Genomic DNA, 14,179 nt, shown 5'->3' on the forward strand with positions numbered 1-14,179 from the left:
ATCATGACCAAAAACTTAACATAGCTCCTAAAATAATTGTCATATGCTCAATTATCTCATAAAGGCATTAGCACAATCATCACATGTTACAAGGTCAGCTAAAGTTTAGTTATCTTAAAAAAAAAGCATTTTGCAAGCCCAGCTATTTTGTACAAAAGCAGAACAATATGCAGTTAGCCAAGCGACTCCATTTTAACCCCTTCCTGCCTTATTTTCTCTCATTCCCCCCTTTTCTTTTTGTCAAATTTTAATCTTAAAATTTTAGGAATTACTTTTTTAAATTTTGTCCCACATTGGTAACAATTACAATTAAGAGGTGATTAAATATACGCTTCCGCCCGGTCCTTTGTTTCATAGGGGAGTCTGATCAGAAAACAGGCCGGAGATGTCCCAGGTGTCTTCTTTTTTTTTTTTTTTACAACCAATTAACAAACATTGGGGTGCAAGGAGGGCCACCATATCCCAGAAGGGGCCACGCGGGTAACGGACCATGCAACCTCAGCGGTACCAGATATTACCTCCCACGTGATCTTCATTGGGATATGTGGGCTACCCATCACCGGGGTAAAACAAAATAAAAGTATTGCAAGCACATCTCTGTGCCCTGCAGCCGACTTCATGAGCACAGAAGCAAGTCTGCAGGGTAGGGGAAGTATGCCCCACAGGATAGAAAAAGTTACAAAAAGGCTTCTGAGTTTAAAAACAGAAAATACAACAGAAACAAAAACAGAAAACACTTCCCTAAGGAAATCATACAAATTTGGGTTAATACCTGGTGCCCAAATACTTTTTGTGACTTTCACACACCCTCTTCGACTTACTTTAAACATTTTACCATTTTCATTTCAGTCTAGAGTAAACTAGCCATCCGGATAAAGTTATTTTTACAAACCATGTCCTTTCCTTATATAAAAAGCTCTTTTTTTTCCTTTAGCCCTTCTCACCAACAATACTCTTTTCTTTTATGTCCTTCATTTTTAAACTTTGGCACTGCTGGGTCAGGACCAAGGCGTGGGTAATAAACAATTTTACTTTTATTACTAAGGGTCAGCAATATTTCTTTTTTAGCAATGACAATATCACACAAATCTGTTTGGTAACTTCCAGAAAATTCTTTTAACCAGAATTATGTATAAAGCAGAGCCTCTTCCACTTCTTGCTGGATGAAAAGGTGACGTTCTGCAGCACTCTGGACGTCTTGCTCAATCCCTGTCCAGGCTGCGGTGTCTTCAGGATATACAGCAAATAGTCCTAAGCCAGCATATGTACATAGGCAAACTCGCAGTCACTCATCTTCTGCTGCTCAGAGAGCAGAGCCAAGGACTGCTTCTTCAGGAAGACTTTAAAGCCCTAAAAGGCAGACATTTAAGCAAAGCCTGGCAAAATAGGGAAATTCCAAAAAGGCAGCAGCATATAAAAGATATGTAGCATTATAAAAATGTGTAGCAGCAATTTGACCCAGTCTCCAGTGCCAGTCTCCACCATTAATTATACGTTTTACCTAACTATATCCCCAGTACCTTTGCTACCGCTACCACCATCTGACTTACCCTATAAACACAATGTAACTTTTTATTTTTAACACCTGTGCCATCATCTGACTTACCCTGGAGACGAAAGCCGGCCCGGTGTCTGACCCCAGTACCTTTGGTAGTCCAAATCAGGGAAACATTGGCGCAATTTTTCTTCTTGGTCGATAAAGCCTCTGTCCATTTTGAGTTCCCCGTGGGTAGTGGCGAGAGCGTACCTGCTGTTCTCGTGCATTGCCACCCGCTCCTTTTTCTTAGCTGCACGGAGTGCATGGTCCATAGCGATCAGCCCTGCCTGCCGAGCAGAGTCCTCGGGGGGGTTGAAGGTGGAAACCCAGACGTGTCCCAATGAGGGAGGGGCCGAGGGGCCGCTGTCGCCCAGTCTCACCACTCCGCTGCTGTCATCTTTTCTCTTGTCGTCTTGCAGGGGCCGTTTCGGTCAGTTCAGTCTCGTGTGGCAGTCCTACACCACTTGACTCTCGTTGTTAGTCGGACCTTAGGCAGACTTGTCCTTTTGGGCACTTCTCTGTGCTTTTGCCAGTCTCCGGGGGTCCCTGCTTACCCTGATTCTCCCTTACTCTGCTTCCTGTTAACTGTGGTGGCCAGGATCCTAGTTAGTTCCTCTTTCTTAGCCCATCTTAAACTTCCCTTTTTTTTTAACTAAATAACTTTAACCCCTTCAGCTAAACTCCTCAGGGGAGTCTGGCAGTAGAGACTGAGTCTCCTACAAAGTTCCATTTCAGTTCAGCATTAGGTGAAAGATAAAACATACAGCCAAATATTAATTATTTAAAAAGAATTTGGTAACAACCATTGGCTAAAAACGTTTACTGCGGTGACCAAGATTTTTGTTAAATTTATATAAATTTTACATACCTTAGCCAAATTGATAGGGCGTCTCTCTGCCCCTTTGAAACCTGCCAAGAGAATCTGGCAATAGAGACGGAGTCATTTCTTACCGGCTGCCGTGTTAAAATTTCAATCTGGTCTGGTTAGACGGTGTTTTTATGTGGACAGTCTCTAGCCCAATGTCCTCTTTTTCTACAGTACAGGCATTGGTCTCGATCCAACCGTGGCTACTTATTATTCCCTGAAACGTTTTCTTGAGCTTCCATGAGAGCTTGTTGTCCTTTTTTCACGGTTAGGAGGGCCTGTAAAAGCTTTTCTTCCATGGTTAGGAAGGCCTGTAAAAGCTTTTCTCTCGTGGTTAGGAGGGCCTGAAAAAGCTCCCTCCAATCATCCCAGGTTAGTTTATGGATTAAAATGGGCTCAATTAACTCCTTTAAAATGGACTCAATTGACTCTTTTAGAACCTGTGGGTCTAGAGGTGTTGCGGATAAGGGGGGAGCAGGATTGGGGCCTGATTCCGCCGCCGGGGTGGTCGTTGGCAACTCAGGGCAGGGCTCTGTTTTTAGCGCCAGATTCTGCTCCTTCCCGGACAAAGTTTAGGTCCGTTCTTGGACCTCTTCCCGATTATCTAAAGTACTCAAAGGTGTAGTTAATTCCTGTCCCATGTTGGAGGGGAAAGGCAAATAAGGAAGATATATTAGAACACAAAAAACAACCACAAGACTCACAAATTACAAGACTCACAAAGACACTGCGCGCAAAACCAAGACAAAACTGAAACCACAACTTCCGACGGGAGTGGCTGCTGCCACCAGACCTTCTCCCGGGGAAGAAGACCGAGACAAAACTGAAACCAAAACTTCCGACGGGAGTGGCTGCTGCCACCAGCCCTTCTCCCGGGGAAGAAGACCTTTCCCTAACCAGAACTTCCGATGGGAGCGGAGCGGCTGCCACCCGCCAGGCTCCCCGGGGAAGCTTTCCCCACCAAGTGGTGAGAGCAATGGGAGCGGAGCGGCTGCCACCCGCCAGGCTCCCCCAGAATACCACCACTGGAGCGTCCTCCAGGGCCTGAGCCAGGGGTCTTGACACGTCTGTCTTGCCTACTACTGGCTCTTTTCAGATACAGGTCCCGTACAGGCACAAATCAAAAAGGGCGCCTACAGAAAAAAATTTTTAAACCTCTGGTACGTCAAGCGCCCCGGGAAAAAATAAAATAACAAAAAAATCAACAAAACACACAAAAATACTTAAAACAGCAAAAACTTACCTCCGATTGGAAAATGGAGCGTGGGTCTGGGGTCTCTAATCCCGGACGAGCCCCCAAGAATGTAAGACCCCCGAAAGGTATCTCACACTTCTACCGACCCCAGAAACACGAATTCCAGTCCAATCGCTGCAAGTGCATGAGGAAGTTTATTACATCTGCGCAGATGGGCCAACTCTTAAGCACAACAGCACCCTCTAGTGCAGTGCGAGAAGAGAGGCCCCGATCATCAACCGCACAGAGTATTTAAGGATTAAAACCACAACATTAGCATATCTCCATAGCATTACAGAAAATCACAAGATAAACCGCAGCATGACAAATTTTCATAAGATAAAGGGTTTTTCCAAAGTAAGGGAACAAAGTCCTTGAGCAAGCATAAACACGGGGTCATCATGACCAAAAACTTAACATAGCTCCTAAAATAATTGTCATATGCTCAATTATCTCATAAAGGCATTAGCATAATCATCACATGTTACAAGGTCAGCTAAAGTTTAGTTATCTTAAAAAAAGCATTTTGCAAGCCCAGCTATTTTGTACAAAAGCAGAACAATATGCAGTTAGCCCAGCGACTCCATTTTAACCCCTTCCTGCCTTATTTTCTCTCACAATGTTCCCCGATAAAAAACATCCAAAACAATAAAGTCCGTTGATAATATCCAGAAAGAACAAACCCAGAGGCTGTAGCAATATCTGGGATTGAGTTAGCCAAAACAAAACCGGAAATTTCCGGTTTCATCCACTCATATCCGGACAAACTGATGTGGAATTCGTATGAATTGGACCGAGAAAATCACAGTAAAATGGTTTTGGAGAAAAACAAAGTCTTTTTGTTAGGGAAGTGCATAACATGTCATCTACACAAACAGAAATATCATGTTTGTTTGCCGCAGTTCCTCTGGTTTCTCCCTAGAAAATACGAATGTATAGAGCTGGTGTCCCCATGATGAACCAATTAGTGTTTCAATGATACAAAATTAAATGTTCCCTGGTAAAAACATTAAAAACAATAAAGTCCATCGATAATATCCAGAAAACACAAACACAGAAGTTTTCACAATATTTTGGATTGAGTTAGCCAAAACAAAACCAGATATTTCTGGTTTATCCAGTCATTTCTGGAAAAGGTGGTGTGGAATTCGTATGCAATGGAACGAGAAAATCAGAGCAAAAATGGTTTGGAGAAAAGCAAAGTCTTTTCGTTAGGCAAGTGCATAAAATGTCATCTACACAAACAGAAATATCACGTATGTTTGCAGCAGTTCCACTGGCTTTCTCCCTAGAAAATACAAATGTGTAGAGCTGGTGTCTCCATGTGGAACCAATTACTGTATCCAAGCTCAAAATAAAATGTTCCCCGATAAAAGACTTTCAAAACTATAAAGTCTGTTGATAATATCCAGAAAGAACAAACCCAGAGTCTGTAGCAATATCTGGGATTGAGTTAGCCAAAACAAAACCGGATATTTCCGGTTTTATCCACTCATATCCGGAAAAAGAGGTGTGGAATTCGTATGCAATGGACCGAGAAAATCACAGATAAAATGGTTTTGGAGAAAAGCATAGATTTTCGTTAGGCAAGTGCATAAAATGTCATCTATACAAACAGAAATATCATGTTTCTTTGCAGCAGTTCCTCTGGCTTTCTCCCTAGAAAATACGAATGCGTAGAGCTGGTGTCTCCATGTGGAACCAATTAGTGTTTCCAAGCACAAAATTAAATGTTCCCTGATAAAAACATTCAAAACAATAAAGTCCGTTGATAGTGTCCGGAAAACACAAACACAGAGGCTGTAGCAATATCTGGGATTGAGTTAGCCAGAACAAACCCAGATATTTCCAGTTTCATCCTGTCATATCCAGAAAACTGGTGTGGAATGCGTATGCAATGGACCGAGAAAATCACAGATAAAATGGTTTTGGAGAAAAGCAAAGTCTTTTTGTTAGGCAAGTGCATAAAATGTCATCGATACTAAAAGAAATATCATATCTTTGGCCACAGTTCCTCTAGCTTTCTCCTTAGAAAATATGAATATGTAGAGCTGGTGTCCCCATGTGGATCCAATTAGTGTTTCTATGGTACAAAATTAAATGTTCCCTGATAAAAACATTCAAAACAATAAAGTCTGTTGATAATATCCCGAAAAAACCAACCCAGCGTCTGTAGCAATATCTGGGATTGAGTTAGCCAAAACAAAACCGGATATTTCCGGTTTTATCCACTCATATCTGGACAAAGAGGTGTGGAATTCGTATGCAATGGACCGAGAAAATCACAGTAAAAATGGTTTTGGGGAAAAGCAAAGTCTTTTCGTTATGCAAGTGCATAAAATGTCATCTACACAAACAGAAATACCATGTTTGTTTGCAGCAGTTCCTCTGGCTTTCTCCCTAGAAAATACGAATGTGTAGAGCTGGTGTCTCCATGTGGAACCAATTACTGTATCCAAGCTGAAAATACAATGTTCCCCAATAAAAGACTTTCAAAACAATAAAGTCTGTTGATAATATCCCGAAAAAACCAACCCAGAGTCTGTAGCAATATCTGGGATTGAGTTAGCCAAAACAAAACCGGATATTTCCGGTTTTATCCACTCATATCCGGAAAGAGAGGTGTGGAATTCGTATGCAATGGACCGAGAAAATCACAGTAAAATGGTTTTGGAGAAAAGCAAAGTCTTTTCGTTAAGCAAGTGCATAAAATGTCATCTATACAAACAGAAATATCATGTTTCTTTGCAGCAGTTTCTCTGCCTTTCTCCCTAGAAAATACGAATGCGTAGAGTTGGTGTCTCCATGTGGAACCAATTACTGTATCCAAGCTCAAAATACAATGTTCCCCGATAAAAAAACATCCAAAACAATAAAGTCCGTTGATAATATCCAGAAAGAACAAACCCAGAGTCTGTAGCAATAACTGGGATTGAGTTAGCCAAAACAAACGCAGATATTTCCGGTTTCATCCAGTCATATCCGGAGAAACTGGTGTGGAATTCGTATGCAATGGACCGAGAAAATCACAGTAAAAATGGTTTTGGGGAAAAGCAAAGTCTTTTCGTTAGGCAAGTGCATAAAATGTCATCTACACAAACAGAAATACCATGTTTGTTTGCAGCAGTTCCTCTGGCTTTCTCCCTAGAAAATACGAATGTGCAGATCTGGTGTCTCCATGTGGAACCAATTACTGTATCCAAGCTGAAAATACAATGTTCCCCGATAAAAAAACATCCAAAACAATAAAGTCCGTTGATAATATCCAGAAAGAACAAACCCAGAGTCTGTAGCAATATCTGGGATTGAGTTAGCCAAAACAAAACCAGATATTACCGGTTTCATCCAGTCATATCCGGACAAACTGGTGTGGAATTCGTATGCAATGGACCGAGAAAATCACAGTAAAAATGGTTTTGGAGAAAAACAAAGTCTTTTCGTTAGGCAAGTGCATAAAATGTCATCTATACAAACAGAAATATCATGTTTCTTTGCAGCAGTTCCTCTGCCTTTCTCCCTAGAAAATACGAATGCGTAGAGCTGGTGTCTCCATGTGGAACCAATTAGTGTTTCCAAGCACAAAATTAAATGATCCCTGATAAAAAAAATTCAAAACAATAAAGTCCGGTGATAGTGTCCGGAAAACACAAACACAGAGTCTGTAGCAATATCTGGGATTGAGTTAGCCAAAACAAAACCGGATATTTCTGGTTTTATCCACTCATATCCAGACAAAGAGGTGTGGAATTCGTATGCAATGGACCGAGAAAATCACAGTAAAAATGGTTTTGGGGAAAAGCAAAGTCTTTTCGTTAGGCAAGTGCATAAAATGTCATCTACACAAACAGAAATATCATGTTTGTTTGCAGCAGTTCCTCTGGCTTTCTCCCTAGAAAATACGAATGTGTAGAGCTGGTGTCTCCATGTGGAACCAATTACTGTATCCAAGCTGAAAATACAATGTTCCCCGATAAAAGACTTTCAAAACAATAAAGTCTGTTGATAATATCCAGAAAGAACAAACCCAGAGTCTGTAGCTATATCTGGGATTGAGTTAGCCAAAACAAAACCGGATATTTCCGGTTTTATCCACTCATATCCGGAAATAGAGGTGTGGAATTCGTATGCAATGGACCGAGAAAATCACAGTGAAAATGGTTTTGGAGAAAAGCAAAGACTTTTCGTTAAGCAAGTGCATAAAATGTCATCTATACAAACAGAAATATCATGTTTCTTTGCAGCAGTTCCTCTGGCTTTCTCCCTAGAAAATACGAATGCGTAGAGCTGGTGTCTCCATGTGGAACCAATTAGTGTTTCCAAGCACAAAATTAAATGTTCCCTGATAAAAAACATTGTAAACAATAAAGTCCGTTGATAGTGTCCGGAAAACACAAACACGGAGGCTGTAGCAATATCTGGGATTGAGTTAGCCAGAACAAACCCAGATATTTCCAGGTTCATCCTGTCATATCCGGAAAACTGGTGTGGAATTCGTATGCAATGGACCGAGAAAATCACAGATAAAATGGTTTTGGAGAAAAGCAAAGTCTTTTTGTTAGGCAAGTGCATAAAATGTCATCGATACTAAAAGAAATATCATATCTTTGGCCACAGTTCCTCTAGCTTTCTCCTTAGAAAATATGAATATGTAGAGCTGGTGTCCCCATGTGGATCCAATTAGTGTTTCTACGGTAAAAAATTAAATGTTTCCTGATAAAAACATTCAAAACAATAAAGTCTGTTGATAATATCCCGAAAAAACCAATCCAGAGTCTGTAGCAATATCTGGGATTGAGTTAGCCAAAACAAAACCGGATATTTCCGGTTTTATCCACTCATATCCAGACAAAGAGGTGTGGAATTCGTATGCAATGGACCGAGAAAATCACAGTAAAAATGATTTTGGGGAAAAGCAAAGTCTTTTCGTTATGCAAGTGCATAAAATGTCATCTACACAAACAGAAATATCATGGTTGTTTGCAGCAGTTCCTCTGGCTTTCTCCCTAGAAAATACGAATGTGTAGAGCTGGTGTCTCCATGTGGAACCAATTACTGTATCCAAGCTGAAAATACAATGTTCCCCAATAAAAGACTTTCAAAACAATAAAGTCTGTTGATAATATCCCGAAAAAACCAACCCAGAGTCTGTAGCAATATCTGGGATTGAGTTAGCCAAAACAAAACCGGATATTTCCGGTTTTATCCACTCATATCCGGAAAGAGAGGTGTGGAATTCGTATGCAATGGACCGAGAAAATCACAGTAAAATGGTTTTGGAGAAAAGCAAAGTCTTTTCGTTAAGCAAGTGCATAAAATATCATCTATACAAACAGAAATATCATGTTTCTTTGCAGCAGTTTCTCTGCCTTTCTCCCTAGAAAATACGAATGCGTAGAGCTGGTGTCTCCATGTGGAACCAATTAGTGTTTCCAAGCACAAAATTAAATGTTCCCTGATAAAAAACATTCAAAACAATAAAGTCCATTGATAGTGTCCGGAAAACACAAACACAGAGGCTGTAGCAATATCTGGGATTGAGTTAGCCAGAAGAAACCCAGATATTTCCAGTTTCATCCAGTCATATCCGGAGAAACTGGTGTGGAATTCGTATGCAATGGACCGAGAAAATCACAGTAATAATGGTTTTGGGAAAAAGCAAAGTCTTTTCATTAGGCAAGTGCATAAAATGTCTTCTATACAAACAGAAATATCATGTTTGTTTGCAGCAGTTCCTCTGGCTTTCTCCCTAGAAAATTCGAATGTGTAGAGCTGGTGTCTCCATGTGGAACCAATTACTGTATCCAAGCTGAAAATACAATGTTCCCCGATAAAAAAACATCCAAAACAATAAAGTCCATTGATAATATCCAGAAAGAACAAACCCAGAGTCTGTAGCAATATCTGGGATTGAGTTAGCCAAAACAAAACCGGATATTTCCGGTTTCATCCAGTCATATCCGGACAAAGAGGTGTGGAATTCGTATGCAATGGACCGAGAAAATCACAGTAAAAATGGTTTTGGAGAAAAACAAAGTCTTTTCGTTAGGAAAGTGCATAAAATGTCATCTATACAAACAGAAATATCATGTTTCTTTGCAGCAGTTCCTCTGCCTTTCTCCCTAGAAAATACGAATGCGTAGAGCTGGTGTCTCCATGTGGAACCAATTAGTGTTTCCAAGCACAAAATTAAATGATCCCTGATAAAAAAAATTCAAAACAATAAAGTCCGTTGATAGTGTCCGGAAAACACAAACACAGAGTCTGTAGCAATATCTGGGATTGAGTTAACCAAAACAAAACCGGATATTTCTGGTTTTATCCACTCATATCCAGACAAAGAGGTGTGGAATTCGTATGCAATGGACCGAGAAAATCACAGTAAAAATGGTTTTGGGGAAAAGCAAAGTCTTTTCGTTAGGCAAGTGCATAAAATGTCATCTACACAAACAGAAATATCATGTTTGTTTGCAGCAGTTCCTCTGGCTTTCTCCCTAGAAAATAAGAATGTGTAGAGCTGGTGTCTCCATGTGGAACCAATTACTGTATCCAAGCTGAAAATACAATGTTCCCCGATAAAAGACTTTCAAAACAATAAAGTATATTGATAATATCCAGAAAGAACAAACCCAGAGTCTGTAGAAATATCTGGGATTGAGTTAGCCAAAAAAAAAAAACGGATACTTCCGGTTTCATCCACTCATATCCGGACAAAGAGGTGTGGAATTCGTATGCAATGGACCGAGAAAATCACAGTAAAAATGGTTTTGGGGAAAAGCAAAGTCTTTTCGTTAGGCAAGTGCATAAAATGTCATCTACACAAACAGAAATATCATGTTTGTTTGCAGCAGTTCCTCTGGCTTTCTCCCTAGAAAATACGAATGTGTAGAGCTGGTGTCTCCATGTGGAACCAATTACTGTATCCAAGCTGAAAATACAATCTTCCCCGATAAAAAAACATCCAAAACAATAAAGTCCGTTGATAATATCCAGAAAGAACAAACCCAGAGTCTGTAGCGATATCTGGGATTGAGTTAGCCAAAACAAAACCAGATATTTCCGGTTCATCCAGTCATATCCGGACAAAGAGGTGTGGAATTCGTATGCAATGGACCGAGAAAATCACAGTAAAAATGGTTTTGGAGAAAAGCAAAGTCTTTTCGTTAAGCAAGTGCATAAAATGTCATCTATACAAACAGAAATATCATGTTTCTTTGCAGCAGTTCCTCTGGCTTTCTCCCTAGAAAATACGAATGCGTAGAGCTGGTGTCTCCATGTGGAACCAATTAGTGTTTCCAGGCACAAAATTAAATGTTCCCTGATAAAAAACATTCAAAACAATAAAGTCCGTTGATAGTGTCCGGAAAACACAAACACAGAGGCTGTAGCAATATCTGGGATTGAGTTAGCCAGAACAAAACCAGATATTTCCGGTTTCATCCAGTCATATCCGGACAAACTGGTGTGGAATTCGTATGCAATGGACCGAGAAAATCACAGTAAAAATGGTTTTGGAGAAAAACAAAGTCTTTTCGTTAGGCAAGTGCATAAAATGTCATCTATACAAACAGAAATATCATGTTTCTTTGCAGCAGTTCCTCTGCCTTTCTCCCTAGAAAATACGAATGCGTAGAGCTGGTGTCTCCATGTGGAACCAATTAGTGTTTCCAAGCACAAAATTAAATGATCCCTGATAAAAAAAATTCAAAACAATAAAGTCCGTTGATAGTGTCCGGAAAACACAAACACAGAGTCTGTAGCAATATCTGCGATTGAGTTAACCAAAACAAAACCGGATATTTCTGGTTTTATCCACTCATATCCAGAAAAAGAGGTGTGGAATTCGTATGCAATTGACCGAGAAAATCACAGTAAAAATGGTTTTGGGGAAAAGCAAAGTCTTTTCATTAGGCAAGTGCATAAAATGTCATCTACACAAACAGAAATATCATGTTTGTTTGCAGCAGTTCCTCTGGCTTTCTCCCTAGAAAATACGAATGTGTAGAGCTGGTGTCTCCATGTGGAACCAATTACTGTATCCAAGCTGAAAATACAATGTTCCCCGATAAAAGACTTTCAAAACAATAAAGTCTGTGGATAATATCCAGAAAGAACAAACCCAGAGTCTGTAGCAATATCTGGGATTGAGTTAGCCAAAACAAAACCGGATATTTCCGGTTTTATCCACTCATATCCGGACAAAGAGGTGTGGAATTCATAGGCAATGGACCGAGAAAATCACAGTAAAAATGGTTTTGGAGAAAAGCAAAGTCTTTTCATTATGCAAGTGCATAAAATGTCATCTATACAAACAGAAATATCATGTGTGTTTGCAGCAGTTCCTCTGGCTTTCTCCCTAGAAAATACGAATGCGTAGAGCTGGTGTCTCCATGTGGAACCAATTACTGTATCCAAGCTCAAAATACAATGTTCCCCGATAAAAAAACATCCAAAACAATAAAGTCCGTTGATAATATCCAGAAAGAACAAACCCAGAGTCTGTAGCAATAACTGGGATTGAGTTAGCCAAAACAAACCCAGATATTTCCGGTTTCATCCAGTCATATCCGGAGAAACTGGTGTGGAATTCGTATGCAATGGACAGAGAAAATCACAGTAATAATGGTTTTGGGGAAAAGCAAAGTCTTTTCGTTAGGCAAGTGCATAAAATGTCATCTACACAAACAGAAATATCATGTTTGTTTGCAGCAGTTCCTCTGGCTTTCTCCCTAGAAAATTCGAATGTGTAGAGCTGGTGTCTCCATGTGGAACCAATTATTGTATCCAAGCTGAAAATACAATGTTCCCCGATAAAAAAACATCCAAAACAATAAAGTCCATTGATAATATCAAGAAAGAACAAACCCAGAGTCTGTAGCAATATCTGGGATTGAGTTAGCCAAAACAAAACCAGATATTTCCGGTTTCATCCAGTCATATCCGGACAAAGAGGTGTGGAATTCGTATGCAATGGACCGAGAAAATCACAGTAAAAATGGTTTTGGAGAAAAACAAAGTCTTTTCGTTAGGCAAGTGCATAAAATGTCATCTATACAAACAGAAATATCATGTTTCTTTGCAGCAGTTCCTCTGCCTTTCTCCCTAGAAAATACGAATGCGTAGAGCTGGTGTCTCCATGTGGAACCAATTAGTGTTTCCAAGCACAAAATTAAATGATCCCTGATAAAAAACATTCAAAACAATAAACTCCGTTGATAGTGTCCAGAAAACACAAACACAGAGGCTGTAGCAATATCTGAGATTGAGTTAGCCAAAACAAAACCGGATATTTCTGGTTTTATCCACTCATATCCAGACAAAGAGGTGTGGGATTCGTATGCAATGGACCAAGATAATCACAGTAAAAATGGTTTTGGGGAAAAGCATAGTCTTTTCGTTAGGCAAGTGCATAAAATGTCATCTACACAAACAGAAATATCATGTTTGTTTGCAGCAGTTCCTCTGGCTTTCTCCCTAGAAAATCAGAATGTGTAGATCTGGTGTCTCCATGTGGAACCAATTACTGTATCCAAGCTGAAAATACAATGTTCCCCAATAAAAGACTTTCAAAACAATAAAGTCTGTTGATAATATCCCGAAAGAACCAACCCAGAGTCTGTAGCGATATCTGGGATTGAGTTAGCCAAAACAAAACCGGATATTTCCGGTTTTATCCACTCATATCCGGAAATAGAGGTGTGGAATTCGTATGCAATGGAACGAGAAAATCACAGTAAAAATGGTTTTGGAGAAAAGCAAAGTCTTTTCATTAGGCAAGTGCATAAAATGTCATCTATACAAACAGAAATATCATGTTTCTTTGCAGCAGTTCCTCTGCCTTTCTCCCTAGAAAATACGAATGCGTAGAGCTGGTGTCTCCATGTGGAACCAATTACTGTATCCAAGCTGAAAATACAATGTTCCCTGATAAAAAACATTAAAAACAATAAAGTCCATTGATAGTGTCCGGAAAACACAAACACAGAGGCTGTAGCAATATCTGGGATTGAGTTAGCCAAAACAAAACCGGATATTTCCGGTTTCATCCAGTCATATCCGGAGAAACTGGTGTGGAATTCGTATGCAATGGACCGAGAAAATCACAGTAATAATGGTTTTGGGGAAAAGCAAAGTCTTTTCGTTAGGCAAGTGCATAAAATGTCATCTACACAAACAGAAATATCATGTTTGTTTGCAGCAGTTCCTCTGGCTTTCTCCCTAGAAAATTTGAATGTGTAGAGCTGGTGTCTCCATGTGGAACCAATTACTGTATCCAAGCTGAAAATACAATGTTCCCCGATAAAAAAACATCCAAAACAATAAAGTCCATTGATAATATCAAGAAAGAACAAACCCAGAGTCTGTAGCAATATCTGGGATTGAGTTAGCCAAAACAAAACCAGATATTTCCGGTTTCATCCAGTCATATCCGGACAAAGAGGTGTGGAATTCGTATGCAATGGACCGAGAAAATCACAGTAAAAATGGTTTTGGAGAAAAACAAAGTCTTTTCGTTAGGCAAGTGCATAAAATGTCATCTATACAA

Source organism: Lepus europaeus, unplaced genomic scaffold (genome assembly GCF_033115175.1).
Source record: "Lepus europaeus isolate LE1 unplaced genomic scaffold, mLepTim1.pri SCAFFOLD_80, whole genome shotgun sequence".
Lineage (NCBI taxonomy): Eukaryota > Metazoa > Chordata > Mammalia > Lagomorpha > Leporidae > Lepus > Lepus europaeus.